Raw genomic sequence first — 16,881 nt, 5'->3', positions numbered from 1 at the left:
ACCCCGCTGTTGCATGTAAAATTGGTCTTCAAAGAGGAAAAAATTGTGCACCAATACTAATTGAAGTAAGTCCATACAAAAGGTGTGTTGGGCTGGAGAGAATGTTCTATGTTCTTCAAGAAACCAATCAACCGCTTGGATGCCATCGTTGTGCTCTATACTAGTGTAGAGACTATTGAAGTCAAAGGTGGCAAGTAAACAACTGGGTGGAACAGAATTTAAATGCCTTACCTGTGTCAGGAAATCTGAGGTGTCTTTCAAAAAGGAGGGTATCAGAGGAACAAGAGGTGTCAAAATCTTATCTATGGTAATTGCCAAGGGTGAGAAAATAGATTCAGTTGAGGCCTCTATAGGACACCCTGGGGGTTTCTGAAGGTTTTTATAAATTTTGGGTAATATATAGAAAACAGGCGTCACTGGATTAGTTTTAATGAAGAATTCTGCCAACTTATTATCAATGGTGCCCTGTAAGAGATGATAATCAACCCTATCTTTGATAAGACTGCGAATATGTGTAGTGGGGTCACGTGGAATGGATAGATAAGTGGACCTATCCTGTAGTTGTCTATATATTTCTCATAGATAGTAAGTTTTGTCTAACACCACTATGGATCCCCCCTTGTCGGCTGGTTTAATCACAATGTCTTTATTGTCTTTAAGTCCCCGGATGGCCATTTTTTCGTCAATTGAAATATTATGTTTAACCTTATATTCACCTTTCTCGATGTCCCTGAGTGTGGTATCAATATCATTGGAGACTAAAGATATGTAGGTCTCAATCGGATGATACGATTTAGGGGGATTAAAAGTGCTGGAAAGTCTGAGATTAAGGTTACGAAGGTGAAAGGTGTTAGAACTCTTAGTGTCGCTAACAGGTATTGTATCATCATTGGAGGACGCAAAATGGGCTTTAAGACGCAAGGTTCTGAAAAAGCGCCTCATGTCTTGATCCAATTGAAAAGAATTAAACTTAGGGGTAGGACAAAACGACAAACCCTTTTGTAAGACTTGGGATTCAATAAGCGTTAGGTTATGTGATGAGATATTATAGACTAGGTTGTTCCTACCTGGGATCGGGTCTGCATACGATTCGATGGACCTGGCTTTCCTCTTGCCCCTCCTCGTCGTTCTCCTAGGGGTTGGCGTGGCTCTAAAAAATGGGAGGATTGGGTAGAGTAGGAATCGCTATCAGAACCGGAGGAGGCAGAGTATCTGTTGTATCCCGCACGACGTGGGGAATTAGTGTCCATAAAAGCCCATCTGTACACTCAGTCCTTGACGTAGTCCTCTTGATCCCTGATAAACTTAAGTCTTTTTTGTTCTTGCAGTGTTTTCTGAAATCCCTCAATGGCTTCCTTGGACTTCTGTCTCAATTTCTCCCATTCGGCACTGGGTAACGGGTTAGAGAATTGGTCCTCTATGGACTTGATCTTGGGTCCCAGCTCACCTTTGTAAGTATTCAATAGTCAAGACAATAATGTCCATAGAGAATTCATTCAGAATGCTCTCATATTTAGAGCAATACTCAAGCCATACTGCACAAGCGCAGCTTCATTTCATTGTTACCAACTTTACCTGCAGTTCCTGTAACCAGGAAATACATACCGCTTCTTCACACTGTGCGCGTGTGCGAATTTGTTTCTTCTGTACATGCGCTAGCGTGCGGGTCACTGGGATCATGCTGCCTTCCACCTCCAAACCAGGAAGTGAACGCTGCTGACCAGCACCTCTCTCTATATAAACCCACGTCCACCACTGTATGATGCTCACGCCAACAAGGATTCTCTCTCCCCATACACCGGTCCAGGTATGTTTTATCTCCCTGTGTACTTACCACAAGCTGTATTGCATTTCCAGTGACTCATAGCTATATCCCTCATGGTTATAGGTACCTGCTAATGATCTTGCACTGGCCTTAGAATCACTCCACTTAAAGGTACATGTATAACATTCCTCCATATACCACCTTGGTCTTACCATTCACCGTGCATCTAATAGTCTTTATATTACCTACACAGAGACCCTGCTGAGAGTATCATATACTTTACTTGTGAATCATGATATCGGGTTAGAGGGTAATATATCTTTCTTTTTCATTATCCTTACCATGACGCCTATAGTGGTCTTTTAACATTCTTTTTCATGTTGCTCCTCTGACATTGTGATTTATTTTCTTTCATTAGTTTCCCTGGTGTATAAATCATACTGCAAGGCCAAACAGCACTGATCAATTGAACTTTTTGCCTCACGTCCTCAGGTACTAAAATTGAGTTTACTAACTTTGGCTTGTACATAGACTCATTTCCCTTGCATCCAAGGGCGCAACGACCACGGTCGCAGAGGTCGCCACTGCGACCGGGCCCTCAGGGTTAAAGGGGCCTGGCAGCCGCTCTGCAGAGCCGGATCCTCTCTGTAAGAGAGGATATGTGCTGTGTAGTGGCTGATTACGCGACCACCAGGGGGCCGGCCTGTGAGTCAGGGGGGTCCGATGTCAGCAGGGGGCAGAGGGGCCCCTGACCTGGAGAGGCCCACCAGGCGTTTTAGAGCTGCGGCAGAGCAGAAGTGCTCCTGCACAGAAGACGGAATCCATCCTGCCAGGACCTGCGATGATGTCATGCCCATGTGACTGTGTGGGAGGAGACACAGGTTTGCCGGTCAGAAAGCAAGAAGATACTAATTTCTGAAGGAGATTGGGACACATGACTGGTAATGAGAAAAAAGGGGACATGAGGGGGAGGGGGAGTGCAGGGTGAGTGGCATATGAGGGCTGCAGACTGTGATAGAAGGATGTGAAGGTGTGCAGAATGTTTGAGAGGGGTAAGTTGGGTACAGGCTGTATGAGATTTGTGGGGTAGCAGGGTGTGTGAGATATGGGGGTGTATTGTGTGATATTAGTGGTGCAGGCTGTATGGGGAGCAGGGTGTGTGAGATATGGGGGTGTAGTGTGTGTGATTTAGGGGTTGCAGGCTGTATGGGGAGCAGGGAGTGTGAAATATGGGGGTGTAGTGTGTGTGATATGGGGGGTGCAGGCTGTATGGGGAGCAGGGTGTGTGACATATGGGGGTGTAGTGTGTGTGATATGGGGGGCTGCAGGCTGTATGGGGAGCAGGGTGTGTGGGATAGAGCACCACAAAGGAGGTAAAGATGACGGATATCGTGGAGCTGGAGATGTAAAGGACTTTTACTGTAGAGTGTGGGGAGGAATAGGGGTGCTCACACCGTATACAAATTCATGGCACATTATGGGAGGCAGTAAGGACAGTGTGAGGCCACAGCATGAGGGGAACAGTATATGAAGGACAATGTGAGAGCACATTGTGGAGGCTGTACGGTGTGAAAAGGGGGCACAATATGGAGAGGGGGCCATGTGGCGAAGGACACGGAAGATGTAACAGTGTGGACGCCATTGCTTATATGGCAGCTCTTGCCTCATGTCGGTATATTCACTGTCGGCTGCTGCGGGCAGCCAGCGGTGAGTTCCGCACATGTCAGCTGATATGAATGTGGAGCCCAGGGCTGCTGCAGCGGTCTGGTGCATTACCTTCAGGGACTCCATGGGACGGTCTGGTCACAGGTAGGGAACCTTCTCTTTTGATTTTCGTGACGCCACTCTCGGTATTGCGGTCAGGGTGACCGCCACTGCAGATTAAGGGGTGCCTGAGGCTGATGGTGGGTGCAGTCAGTTGTAGTGGCCTCCCGAGAGTGAGGCAAGCCCCAGGGCCCTGTGTAAGTGTGTGGAACCACAGGTCACAGAATGACTCAAACACAGTCCAAGAAGTCTTTTAACGTGTTTACTCACTGTGTTTGGTGGTCACTGTGAGATACCCGGGCGACACTGTGATAACTAGGTGGAACCAGGAATTCCAGAAGGCCGTTCTGAGGATAGCTGTCCACTCACCCTCCTTTTGTTTGGGAGGACCCGTTACTTGAAGTATGGTAGGATTCCTCCAGGGAAGCTGTTTCCCCTCTCTGGTCCGTCTGCCGGCATCGTGACCTTGGTGGGATGGCTTCTGACCCTGTCCCCTTGTGGGATTCCTGATTGCTGCTTGGCTCTGACTCTGTGTTGTGGTGGTGAGGGCGTGAAGTACCCCCACCTGAAGGTTGAGCAGCTCTGGATGATTAGCTGTCTGCTCTGGGGACCTGTTTCCCCTTGCGTGCTGGAATACCAGGGATCCCCTTACTCAGCCACCTCTCTCTAGGTGTCTTTCAGGCTGACCCACAGGTACCCTTTCTCCCCCGTTTTCAGCTACTGCACTCTGCAGGGCCTGGCTAGCATGAGAGCCCCTGTGCTTCCTTCCACACTCCTCAACACTCTGCTTCAGACCCCTTGCTTTTCCTTCTCTTCCTGTCTGCCCTGCTTCCTAGCAACCAGCCTCTGAGCACACCCCTTGATGGGAATTGAAAGTTAACCCCTTCTGGCTACCCAAGGGTCCCTTCTAATGGTGTGGGAGACCTGGTCACTATGTGTTTGTGTGTGCACATCTCATCCTGGCCCTTGGAGATTACCTGGAAGCACTGCCCCAGCATGGGTGCAATACTCTGTGGTGCTTGACCATGTCAGGGGCGCCACATGAACAGCTGACATGTGCAGCTATCAGTCATTTGCTCGCCACCCGTGCCTGTTAACCCCTTACACCGTGCTGTCAATGTCACAGCGCGCTGTACATCCCAGCCACGGTAAGCTCTCACTTACCTGGGAAAATCGGAAGTCACGTGACATGATCACGTAGAGCCGATGGTTGTCATGGTAGCACAGAGTCATGTGATGACTCCTGTAGCTATCATGAGTCAGTTCCTCTTACACCTGGCAGACCGCCGTGTGCAAGAGGAGAGCAGCTTTTCTGCAGTTCAGAGCAATGCAACAGAGGGACTAGTAAAATATTTATATAAAAAAAATGTAAAAATGTTTTAAAAAAATAAAAAACCTAACACTTCAAATAACCTCCCCATTTGCCCCATTAAAAATTAAAGGGTTAAAAAAATATACACACATTTGGTATTGCTGCATTCATAAACGCCCGATCTATCAAAATATAAAATCAATTAATCTGATTGGTAAACGGCATAGCGGCAAAAAAAATCCAAATGTCAAATTACATTTTTTAGGTCCCCACAAATTTTGTGCAAAATGCAATAACAGGCGATCAAAACGTAGCATCTGCCCAAAAATGTTGTGGTTAAAAACGTCAGCTCGAGATGCAAAAAATAAGCCATCAGTGAGCCATAGATGCTGAAAAATGAGAACACTACGTTTTTTGGAAAATGGCGCAAGAAATGCGCAACTTTTTTGGACAAACGTCTGATTTTTTTTAACCCCTTAGATAACAGTAAACCTATACATGTTTGGTGTCAACAAACTCGCACCGACCTCAGGCATCACACTGACATATCAGTTTTACCATATAGTGAACACTGTGAATAAAATATCCTAAAAACAATCGTGCAATCACACTTTCTTTTGCAATTTTTCCACACTTGGAATTTTTTTACCATTTTCCAGCGCATTATATGGTAAAACTCATGGTTTCATTTAAAAGTACAACTCGTCCCGCAAAAAATAAGCCCTAATATGGCAAGATTGCCAGAAAAATAAAAAAGTTACGGCTCTTCAAAGAAGGGTGCAAAAAACAAAACCGGAAAATCGCCCGGGGGTGAAGGGGTTAATGAGATGGGATGGTTTTACGGATATTTTTCGTAAGGAAAGACAGTGTGGCAGCCATAATTCATGGTGGAGGAATGGTGCAGTGGTCATAGTTTATGAGTGGGACAGTGTGGAGGCCGTGTATCATAAGGGGGACAATGCAGGGTCACTTTGTTTGTCAGGGAGCATAGTGGTGGAATTTTTTTTTCAGGTGCACAGTATACGGGTTATTTAGTGCACAGTATGTATGGATATTTTTTATTCAGATGTAATAATGACACTTATTTTTTAGGGCATCGTGTTAGGATATGTTGTGGAAAACTGGAGAAGATGGAAGTCTGGGGGGATGAGTTGTGGATGTCCAAGGTCATCATGGCATGTAGACCAGATGAAGAAGAATGGGGTGAGACCATTACAATCTGAGAAGTCAAAAATGAGGTACCTGGATCTAAGGAAGCATTTATACTGGACAATCGCCTCCTTTAAAGGGAATCTGTTGCCAGGATTTGCTCCCCCATCTGAACGCAGCATAATGTAGAGACAGAGACCCTGCTTCCAGTGATGTGTCACTTACTGAACTGTTTGCTATCATTTTGATAAAATCAGTGTTTTCTCTGCTGCAGATAAAAGCTCTTGAATATGCTGGACTACCTGGCAACAGAGTCCTGTAATGATAATCTGCTGCTGATTAATCAGTGATTTTATCAAAACTACACTAAGCAGCCCAGTATGTGACACATCGCTGGAATCAGGATCTCTGCCCCTACATTATGCTGCTCTCAGATTAGAGGTCAAAAACCTGCTGACAGATTCCCTTTAAATGATAATCAACCGTTTGGTTATATGAAGCCGATCGGCAGTTGTTTAATGGCCTGTGACTGCACACTAGTGAATCTTCATTGCATGCGCACAGCGAGCTGTCAGAGTTTTCCAGTGCCGGTGGTGAGAGGGGCCCGTCTTGTGACCACAAGTGTGCAATTTGCATACTTCTAGCCACATTGACATGAGGCTTTAGTCTGACTTACTGGTAGGGGCAGCATGAATCCCAACTATGGTCCTGCCACTACACTGAACTGTATCATTGTGTACATGCACGCTGCAATTTTTTTTTCTCAGACCCCTTGGTCCGAGGACAAAATTGAACATAACCACTGCCTGATTAAATAACGGTGGTCCGACTGCGATCCAATGTTTTGTCAAATCGCACTCGGACCAAAAATACGGGTGTCTACACAAGCTCTTATGGTGTGACACCATAGTTGTAAAAATGTTTACCTGGTTAGGGCCCACTCAGAAGTTTTGCCCCCTCTAAGCTGAAACCCTGGCTATACCTCTGGTGAGGACATGTTTTTATTTTTTTTTAATCAGTGAGTAAACAGAACGGTGGCCAGAGGTCTATGGGGGTGCATTATACTATATTGAGGATTATGGAGTGTGCATTTATATGGAGGATTATGGAGTGTGAATTATAATACAGTATATGGAGGATTATGGAGTGTGCATATATGGAGGATTATGGTGTGTGCATTATACTATATGGAGGATTATGGAGTGTGCATTATACTATATGGAGGATTATGGAGTGTGCATTATACTATATGAAGGATTATGGAGTGTGCATTATACTATATTGAGGATTAAGGGGAGTGCATTATACTATATGGAGGATTATGGAGTGTGCATTATACTATATTGAGGATTATGGGGTGTGTCTTATATGGAGGACTATGGGATGTGCATTATCTTAAATCGAGGACTGTGGGATTTGTATTATATTATATGGAGGACTATGCTCTACATTATATTATATGGAGGACTATGTAAAGTGTATTATAATACATAGAGGACTATGGGAGGTGCATAATAATATATGAAGGGTTATGTGGGACCCATTATACTATATGGAAGGCTATGTGGGGTCATTATAGTATTTGGATAACTATATACGAGGGGGACAAAGATAAAGCATGGCATGGGAAAGTTTTGTGCTGAGGAAAAGAGGCTCTTTCCCTCGGCACCCAACTTTCTCATGCTCTGATATCATGGGAAAGCTGGGTGCTGAGGGAAAGATGTATAGCAGAGCATGGGGAAGGTGTGTGATGAGGACAAGATGGTTATCAGAACATAGGAAAGCTGCTGATAGAAAGAGAGATTTCAGATCATGGGAAAGCTGGGTGCTAAAGGAAAGAGCCAAGTGTCAGCGACACTATCCCATACCCCGAGTGTCGTGTACGGTTGGGGGGGCCCAAGTCCAAACTTTGCACCAGGGCCCATTAAACTCTAGTTACACCACTGCTTGTATCCCTCATCGTTTTGTGTTGTTGTGACACATGAATTTATTTATACTTCAACCTTTCAGATACATATTATCCTGATGGATATATGTTGCTGTGTGGCTAAACAGTTTTGACCATATCCTGGGCATTCTTGCCATATACATGCAGGTATTTTAATAATATTCCTTTGGATATACCCCGAAACCCCATATCACATTATACTGATACATATTTTTCCTAACAGTTGTTCTGCATTTTCCATCTAGACTCATTGTATAGTCCTTCCTGTTTGAGACATCTCTGTACAGTTCCTATTGGTGCGATTTGACTACTTTTTCTGACATTTAGGTATGTTTATATATCATCATATTAATTTGTCTCTTCTATCATACAATGAATTATACATGTTTCTACAGGTCTCACCTATGCCTAGGAGATTCGTGACTCCATTATTTGAATTTCTATGTAAATGTTTGATATTACATTTGGTGATCTATTATTTTCAGATTGTTTTCATGATACGAGATCATTTTGTCATGTTTTATTATGATTGTATATTTTTTTCTTTCTTGTAACACTATGTTTATTTTCTCCTATGTTACTTATTTGATAGTCCTTAAAAAAGGACTGAAACGTTGGATGGACTCTTTATTTAAGAAAATTACATTCAGCACCATCCAAGATTTTCTCTCTCATTTTTTATGGTGTGCCAGAGCTTTTTTACGGTTTATTGGACTATTTTCTCCAGAGCACCCAATTATATAGTCGAGCCAGGTTTATTCTACTATTGCGACCAATCATAGGCGCCGGTGGGTGGAGGAAGCAGAGAATACGTGATGGATTAATGAGCGGCCGGCATTTTCAAAAGAGGAGATGCCGCCACAGTGTGAACGCCGTGCAGCGCCGCGCTGGAGATCTTGGATCGGTGAGTATGAGAGAGGGCGTGGGAGGGAGAGACCGACATGGGCAGAGAGAGAGATGGAGACAGAGAGAGAGAAAGACCGAATGACAGACCGATCGACAGAGAGAGACCGAAAGACCTGTGTTTATTATGTCAAAAACACATGCAGATCGCTAGTAAAAGGCAAGTGAAACGCATTCTTTCTTGAAAAATATGTGTGACTCCCTGCACTAGCCAGGTTGTCACAGGTAGTCTCATCCACACACGCCCCCTCCCCTTAGTAAGGTGACAGCAGCCAAACTACAGAAACCCTTGTCACCTCACTCCGGGTTTGATGTTCACACCAGGGGGACCGAGCCAGGCAGTTGGCTCCGCCCACCGAGGAGTTCACAGGCCCTAAGGCGGGAAAAACACAGAAGGAGTCTAGCTTTGACAGTGAAGAGGAGTGGAGTGAAGTTCAAGGGCAGACCTGTGTCTAGGTCTGCCATAGGCTACCTCTGGTGTCTGGGTTGGAACCCAGTCACCTCTGGCAGGGAGGCGGACCGTGGTGGCCACCTGCGGGAGATGGAATTACAGCCGGTGGAACCGTAGGGACCTGAGACGGGCGGTGGCCCGCCGGTGCCGAACCGGGGAACCGATTGGAAAGCAGAGCACCAGGAGGGGTATTCAGGCCCAGTACGAGGCCCAGAAACAACTGGGCTGAGTCAAATCAACTGATTGAGGACTTGGACTTTAGGACCTTTCCCACATAAGACCCGACTGAAGACAACAGCCCAACCATAGGGGTAAAGCCACCGCCCAGGCATAGAGACCCAAGGGGCCAGCGTCTGCGGGCAAAGAGGGCTCTCCCGACACATAACAAGCCAGGGAGCGGACTACTGTTGCTCAGGCATAGGAGTCGTGATTTCTACACTAGTGAGGTGCAGGAGTAAGGCGGAAACCACCAACCTGTGTAGGGGATAACTGCAGCCGGCTGCGGGCACCGTTCACCATCTTGTTTGGTTTACCAGAGACTCCAGCGTGTTTATCATAGTGAGTACACCAGTGCCTTCGGGCCGCGCACCGTGCCGCACCGACACCCCAGCTAGCATCCATCCCCGCGCCTCAGCACCTCCCTTGGGCCCCCCGGGACCATCATCCCCCTACCCACGGAGGGGGTCAACACCAAGCTGCGCAACACTGTCCCCGGGAGCCTAGTCAACGGCAGCGGTGGTGTCCATCCATTCACCACAACCCATGGGTGGCGTCACGAACTTAAATCCCCTACAAACCACCACGGCTCCGGCCGTGGATCTCCCCACCGAAGTCCCTACGTGTAGCGCCAACCCCCTTTCAGAGTGACGTGACCCCTGGGTCTGTGGAGAGCTCGAGCCACCCACCGACAAGCACGGATCCAAGCGGCTCGGCAGCCGGCCGAGCCCCGGGGCGGTACATATACATTTACACATTTCTCATTGACTTCAATGTTATTAAAACGCTGCCAAAATGGCAAAAACAATTGACATGTTGCTTCTTCAAATGCAGAGATTTGCAGAGACAAATTTTTCCGCAACTAAAATGCAGCGTTTGTAAATGCATCGTGCACACAAGAAAGCCCTATTTCCCATAGACTTTGCTTGAAAATCAAAACACATGCATTTTGGCATTAAAACGCTGCAGCTCAAAACGCTGCTGAAACGCATGACTCCGGAATGTCTGACTGAAGGCCTTTGACCTTCCCCAACAACCCCCTGCCCCCTAGGGTTCTTATCTAAAATAAACACAAACACTGCGTGACGTTGGATATAAAGGCCACAGCAGCCCCATTTATTCGTAACAGAAACATAAGCCATGTAACAATACAAATCTTCATTGAAGAACCCCCGAAAAGGAAGGGGGGGTACCTGAAGGTTAACCAAAATGTTCTTTGCAACATCAGCCCATCTCCTGACCCTCAGCCGCAACACACCGACTCGAGAGCCCAAGCCAGATGTTGCCCACACTATGTCCCGCTGAGACTCAACCCAGCAAGGACCCGTTTACCAAACAATTGCACCGCTAGAGGTAACCCGCTCCGGCACTGGGTTCCGTCCTCTCCTCTGTGCAAACCCCCACCTTCAGACACCCCCCTCCTTTCCGCCGCTGCGACAAATACGATCTTCCTTCTTTTCTTCATTGATGTCGAATCCACAATCAGGGCGGGCGGGCGGGAACGATTACAGTCACCGTCCAGGTAGGAATGGCCCACCCCCCCTCTGACCTGCCCTATATACTACCCCCTATAGCGCCACCCCCTGACCAATCACACTGACCCCTGATCCTAACTGCCCCTTAGCACCACCCCCAAAATTCGCGCCCAAACTGACTTCTCCATTAACCCCCTATTAACCCTATGGCCTGGCATCCCTCCTAGTCATGTAGCCCTCCCTTGAGCCCCTTCGGGTCAGCAGTCCGGGCTCTTCCTTGACTCCGGAATGTCTGACTGAAGGCCTTTGACCTTCCCCAACAACCCCCTACCCCCTAGGGTTCTTATCTAAAATAAACACAAACACTGCGTGACGTTGGATATAAAGGCCACAGCAGCCCCATTTATTCGTAACAGAAACATAAGCCATGTAACAATACAAATCTTCATTGAAGAACCCCCGAAAAGGAAGGGGGGGGTACCTGAAGGTTAACCAAAATGTTCTTTGCAACATCAGCCCATCTCCTGACCCTCAGCCGCAACACACCGACTCGAGAGCCCAAGCCAGATGTTGCCCACACTATGTCCCGCTGAGACTCAACCCAGCAAGGACCCGTTTACCAAACAATTGCACCGCTAGAGGTAACCCGCTCCGGCACTGGGTTCCGTCCTCTCCTCTGTGCAAACCCCCACCTTCAGACACCCCCCTCCTTTCCGCCACCGCGAGTGCGCATGACCCCTTGTGCGCGCGAGTCCTCCCACACCAACAAAGCCTTCTCAACCCCCTCCATCAGCCCTAAGGCCCAGATATCATTTCCCACCGAATTTAAATGGACCCCGTCCCGGCGCAACAAGTCGGCGGACGCCGCTTCCAACTCCGGGTGCCGAACAGAGACACCCCCGACCCGGGAAATGAACCGCCCAATCTCCCGATTCACTTTACTTCGCGCCCTGTTTACTGCCTCCACCGACCTGGCGTGCCGCCATGCCAGCCGCGCCACCATATCAGACCAGACAATTACTAGACCCGGGTGGGAAGACAGGAGCCGCAGGCAGTCACATTTTATGTCTTGTATCAGGTCCCTGGAAGCCCGGAGACCCAAGTCATTCCCACCCGCGTGTAGTACTACCACGTCCGGTGCTCTGTCCAACTGCGAATGGTGGCGCCAGGTAGGCAACACCTCACTTCACAGCATGCCCCTGACTCCAATCCATCGCACAGTCGCCTTTTCCCTGGGGACCCCCAACTGGCGGCCGTCCGGTCGTATTCCCGCACGAAACGCCCCCCAATACACGTATGAGTGGCCGAGCACCCACACCAACAATGGTAAACCTACAAAACAAAAGGTGACAACACAACAGAGGAGAGGGGGAGGGGGGGGGGGGGAGGCACGAGGAAGAAAAGATGGGTAATGAACACCAAACAAATACCATCCCCGACCCCCCCCCCCCCACCAATATCTCACAACAAGTTCGGCCGGACGTAAGATCTAAACCTGGCCGAGTCCCATCGTCCAATCTTACGGAGAGCCTGCGCGCCCAGGCCCCAACGAGCCGCCTGAGTTGCAGCCCCAATCCGAAAGGAATGCGACGCGAACTCAGCCTCGTTGAGACCGCAACACTGCAGGCACCTCCGAAAGATGCAGACAAATTGGTAACTAGACAAGGCTGACCCGTCCTGGTGGGACAAAAGGGACCCCGGGCGAGCTCCCCTCACTTCTAAAAACGCCGACAGCCATCTGACAGGGCACTCCGCTAAACCAGGTACCCCCCATAGTTCCACCATCCGACCTCTACCCAGCTGGTCCGTCTTTGACCGTCTCAAGCAGCACCGTACCACATCCACACCGCATTCCACGTCCACCAACAACAAACCTCCGTGACTCCTCGTGTTTCTGCTCACCAGTTCACTAATTCTAAACGCCCCAAAGAAGGCCAAAACAAAAGCGGTCCCGAACAACTGGCATTCATACCCCGAACAGCACACCCGAGGCAAAACCGACAACAGCTTGCCCAGCAGCTCAAAAGATACCGGGCGCCGAAGGTCTCGGCGCGCCCCCGCCCTCCGGTAACCCTTCAGCGCCTGGTGCACCCAGAAATCCTTCGTAACATCCTTCCAGCCCAGTAACTTGAAAAAGAAAGCAATGCCCGCCAACCTGCCCGCCACGGCCGACCACGAAAGGCCTTCTTCCTTAGCCCTGCCCTATGAACAAAACTAAATAAACTCTGTCACCTTCAGATACATGACCTCCCACCTCATCAACCAACTCGAGCCAACGGTCCCACGCTGAATTATAGCTGCGCCACGTACTGGGTGCCACCGAATGTCTGATCAATTCCCAGGCCGGCTGCAAACCAGGTCCCACAACCAGACGGGCCACACGGTCTCCTGCTGCTCCGCGTCCGGCGCCAGCATTCGAAAGCGGTCCCACTGGAAGCGAGATAAAGCATCAGCCACAGAATTCAGCACCCCCGGCACATGTACAGCGCAGACCCACAAGTTCAACTCCAGACATTTCAGCACCAAATGACGCAAGAGATCCACCACCGGGGGGGAATCAGCTGTCAACTTGTTAACACACTGAACGACCCCCAGGTTGTCACACATGAAACGCACCTTCCTGTCTTTCAAATCCTGTCCCCAAACCTCTATAGCCACGACAATAGGAAAAAGTTCCAACAGGGCCAAATTCCTAGTCAGACCGCAAACCCGCCACGAATCAGGTCACCTGCCGACACACCATCTCCCCCCAAAATATGCGCCAAAACCACTGGATCCCGCCGCGTCCGTATAAAGGACCAACTCCTCATTGGACACCACCTCGCGAAGCCACAATGACCGTCCATTATACAGCTGCAAAAAACGGGACCACACTCTCAGGTCCGCCTTGTGCTCCACCTTCAAACGCACAAAATGCAAAGGGTGCAACACACCAGTAGTGGCTTGAGCCAAGCGACGGGAAAAAACTCTCCCCATCGGCAAAATCCTACACGCAAAGTTCAACTTCCCCAACAGGGACTGCAAGTCCCGTAAACGAATCTTCTTGGCCTCAATGGCCCCTTGAACGCAACGCCTCAAATCCGCCAGCTTGTCCTCCGGCAAGCGGCACTCCATGGCAACCGTATCCAGCTCGATACCCAGGAATTTCAAAACAGTAACCGGACCCTCCGTCTTCTCCGGCGCCAACGGGACGCCGAAGCGGCGAGCAACCTGCTCCACTGTCCGAAGCAAAAGGGAACACTGCGAGGATCCAGCAGGTCCCATGCACAAAAGTCGTCCAAGTAATGCAACACTGCATCTAGACCCGCCTCCTCCTTAATTACCCATTCCAAAAAACAACTAAACTTCTCAAAATAGGAACATGAAATTGAACAGCCCATAGGCAAACAACAATCTACATAAAACTTGTCCTCCCACCAACACCCCAACAGGTGAAAACTGTCCGGGTGCACCGGCAACAGGCGGAAGGCCGCTTCTATATCCGTTTTCGCCAAAAGCGAACCACGACCCAACTTCCTTAACCATTCCACAGCCTTATCAAAACGGACATACGATACTGAAACCAGCTCAGGATCAATACCGTCGTTCACCGACCGGCCAGTAGGATAGGACAAATGGTGGATAAGCCGAAACTTGTTAGGTTCCTTTTTCGGGACCAACCCCAACGGGGACACAACCAAGTCCGGCAATGGAGGGGCATCAAAAGGCCCCGCCATCCGTCCTAGTTCCACCTCCTTCTGTAACTTATCCGCAACAATCTCACCATGTAGGCGAGTCGACTGTAAATTTTTCAAACGAATCTCTCCCGTCTTAACCACTGACGGTATCTTGAAACCAAAACTAAAACCTTCACTCAACAATTCCGCCGACCCCCGATCCGGGTATCTACTTAGAAACGGCGCCATCCGATCTACCCTCACCGGGGTCCTCCCTTTTTGACGAAGACTCAGCGGCCTTCCCTTTTCCCTTCCGGAAGCACTTAAGGTGACTATGGGCGCCACCACAGCCCGAACACTCGTGCTTGAATCGGCAGGAGGAACCAAACCGGCATTCCTTTTCATTGAACTGCCAGCAAACGCCCTTTTTGGGCCCCGGCGAGGTGCCAAGTGATCCCCCACCGGTGCCCCCTGGAAAGGACTGCGATGCCGACTTCGGCGCAGCCATCAGCCGCATCCATAGACTAATTTCTTTGTGGTCCCACCGTAAACTGGGTCTGACCGCCTTCCTCTGGCGAAACTGCTCGTCATATCTTAGCCAAGCAGTCCCCCCATAGGTCCTATACGCCTCATAGATAGAGTCCAGATAACAAAAAAGCGCCGAACAGTTATCCGGAGCCTTTTCCCCCACCACACTGGCCAGTATCACAAATGCCTGCAACCAGTTCTGAAAAGTGCGAGGAATAAGGCGATAACGCCGCCGTTCTTCCTCGTCCTTTTTGCTCTCATCCGGTTTAACCCGATCCAGATTAAACTTTTCCAACGGAAGCAATGAGAATATTTCAACATATTCATCCTTCCATATTTTTTCCCTGGTCTCCTGCTTCAGATGCGCCCCCAACGGTCCATCAAAGCAGACATACACTTCCCCTCTCGCCTTGTCATCTAATCGAACAATATCCACTGCAGCCGCAGCTGCGGCAGCGGGAGCCGCAGCTGCGGCCGCGGGAGCCGCCACCACCGGCTCACTAACCACATTGCCACCAGCAACCCCTCCAACCGCAGGAGTCACAACCTCCTGCCCCGTCGCTCCCTGCCACACCAAGCTAGGGCCCCCCACAGGGGCAAACAAACCCCTGACCAACCTCAACAATTCAGCTGCCACACTGCCGTCACTCGTCACCGCATTCATGACCTGCCCTCCAACCGGGCCACCAAGCAAACCACCCGTACCACCAACCACATTTACGCCCTGCACGCCATCCATATCACCAGACACACCATCCATAGCCAAACCAGGTGTACGAGAAATAGGAAAAACCGTGGTCTTACCAGGCTGACTCCGAGAAGATCCCGAAACAGCCGTCACATGTCCTCCGCGTCGCACTCCAGCCGCTTCGCCGACCTCCACGATCTGGTCTCCGGTGTCGTCCTCCGCGGCGTCCTCCTCCAAGGTGGCCTCATCTTCGTCACTGGACCCAGGCCCAGGGAGCCCACCGTCCGGCAGACTCGACCTTAGGCCCCGTCCGCCCGCAGCACCATCCATCCTCCGCGCCGTCCGCGACGATCCAGACGCTGGCGCCGCCACGTAATCACCGCCTGGGGCATGCCGTCCGGCATCCCCGCGTGCTCCAGCTGATCCCGACGCCGTCCCATCGCTGTCCATCCGCTGTGATCCCAGGCCGGGCCCCGCCGATCCGGGCCGTCTCCGTACTGGCTCCCCCGCCGACACTGGGACCCCATGCTCCTGCATGGGCCCCGCTCTGCTCCTGGCCCTTGCTGCCTCATCCGTGCCCTGGGATCCCGCTGGCCCACGCAACCCAGCTGGCCCCCGTGACCCCGCTGGCCCATGCGACCCCGCCGGCCCACGCGACCCCGCCGACCCACGCGACCGCGCCGGCCCACGCGACCGCGGCGGGTCAGGTGACCACACCGGGTCAGGCGAGCCTGCCGGATCGCGGGGACGCGCCGGGACGGGTGAGTACGCGGGGTCACATGACCGCGCCGGGTCAGGTGACAGCGCCCGGTCAGGTGACAGCGCCCGGTCAGGTGACAGCGCCGCCCCACGTGACCGCGCCGCCCCACGTGACCGCGGCGCCCCACGTGACCGCGCCGCCCCACGTGACCACGCCGCCCCACGTGACCGCGGCGGGTCAGGTGAGCGCGCTCGGTCAGGTGAGGCCGCCGGAGCACAAGGGGACGCCGGGCCATGCGAGCGCAGCGGGCCACGTGACCGCGCCGG

Source organism: Anomaloglossus baeobatrachus, chromosome 8 (genome assembly GCF_048569485.1).
Source record: "Anomaloglossus baeobatrachus isolate aAnoBae1 chromosome 8, aAnoBae1.hap1, whole genome shotgun sequence".
Taxonomy (NCBI): domain Eukaryota; kingdom Metazoa; phylum Chordata; class Amphibia; order Anura; family Aromobatidae; genus Anomaloglossus; species Anomaloglossus baeobatrachus.
The sequence above is the reverse complement of the archived record's forward strand: the minus strand, read 5'-3'. Positions refer to the sequence as shown.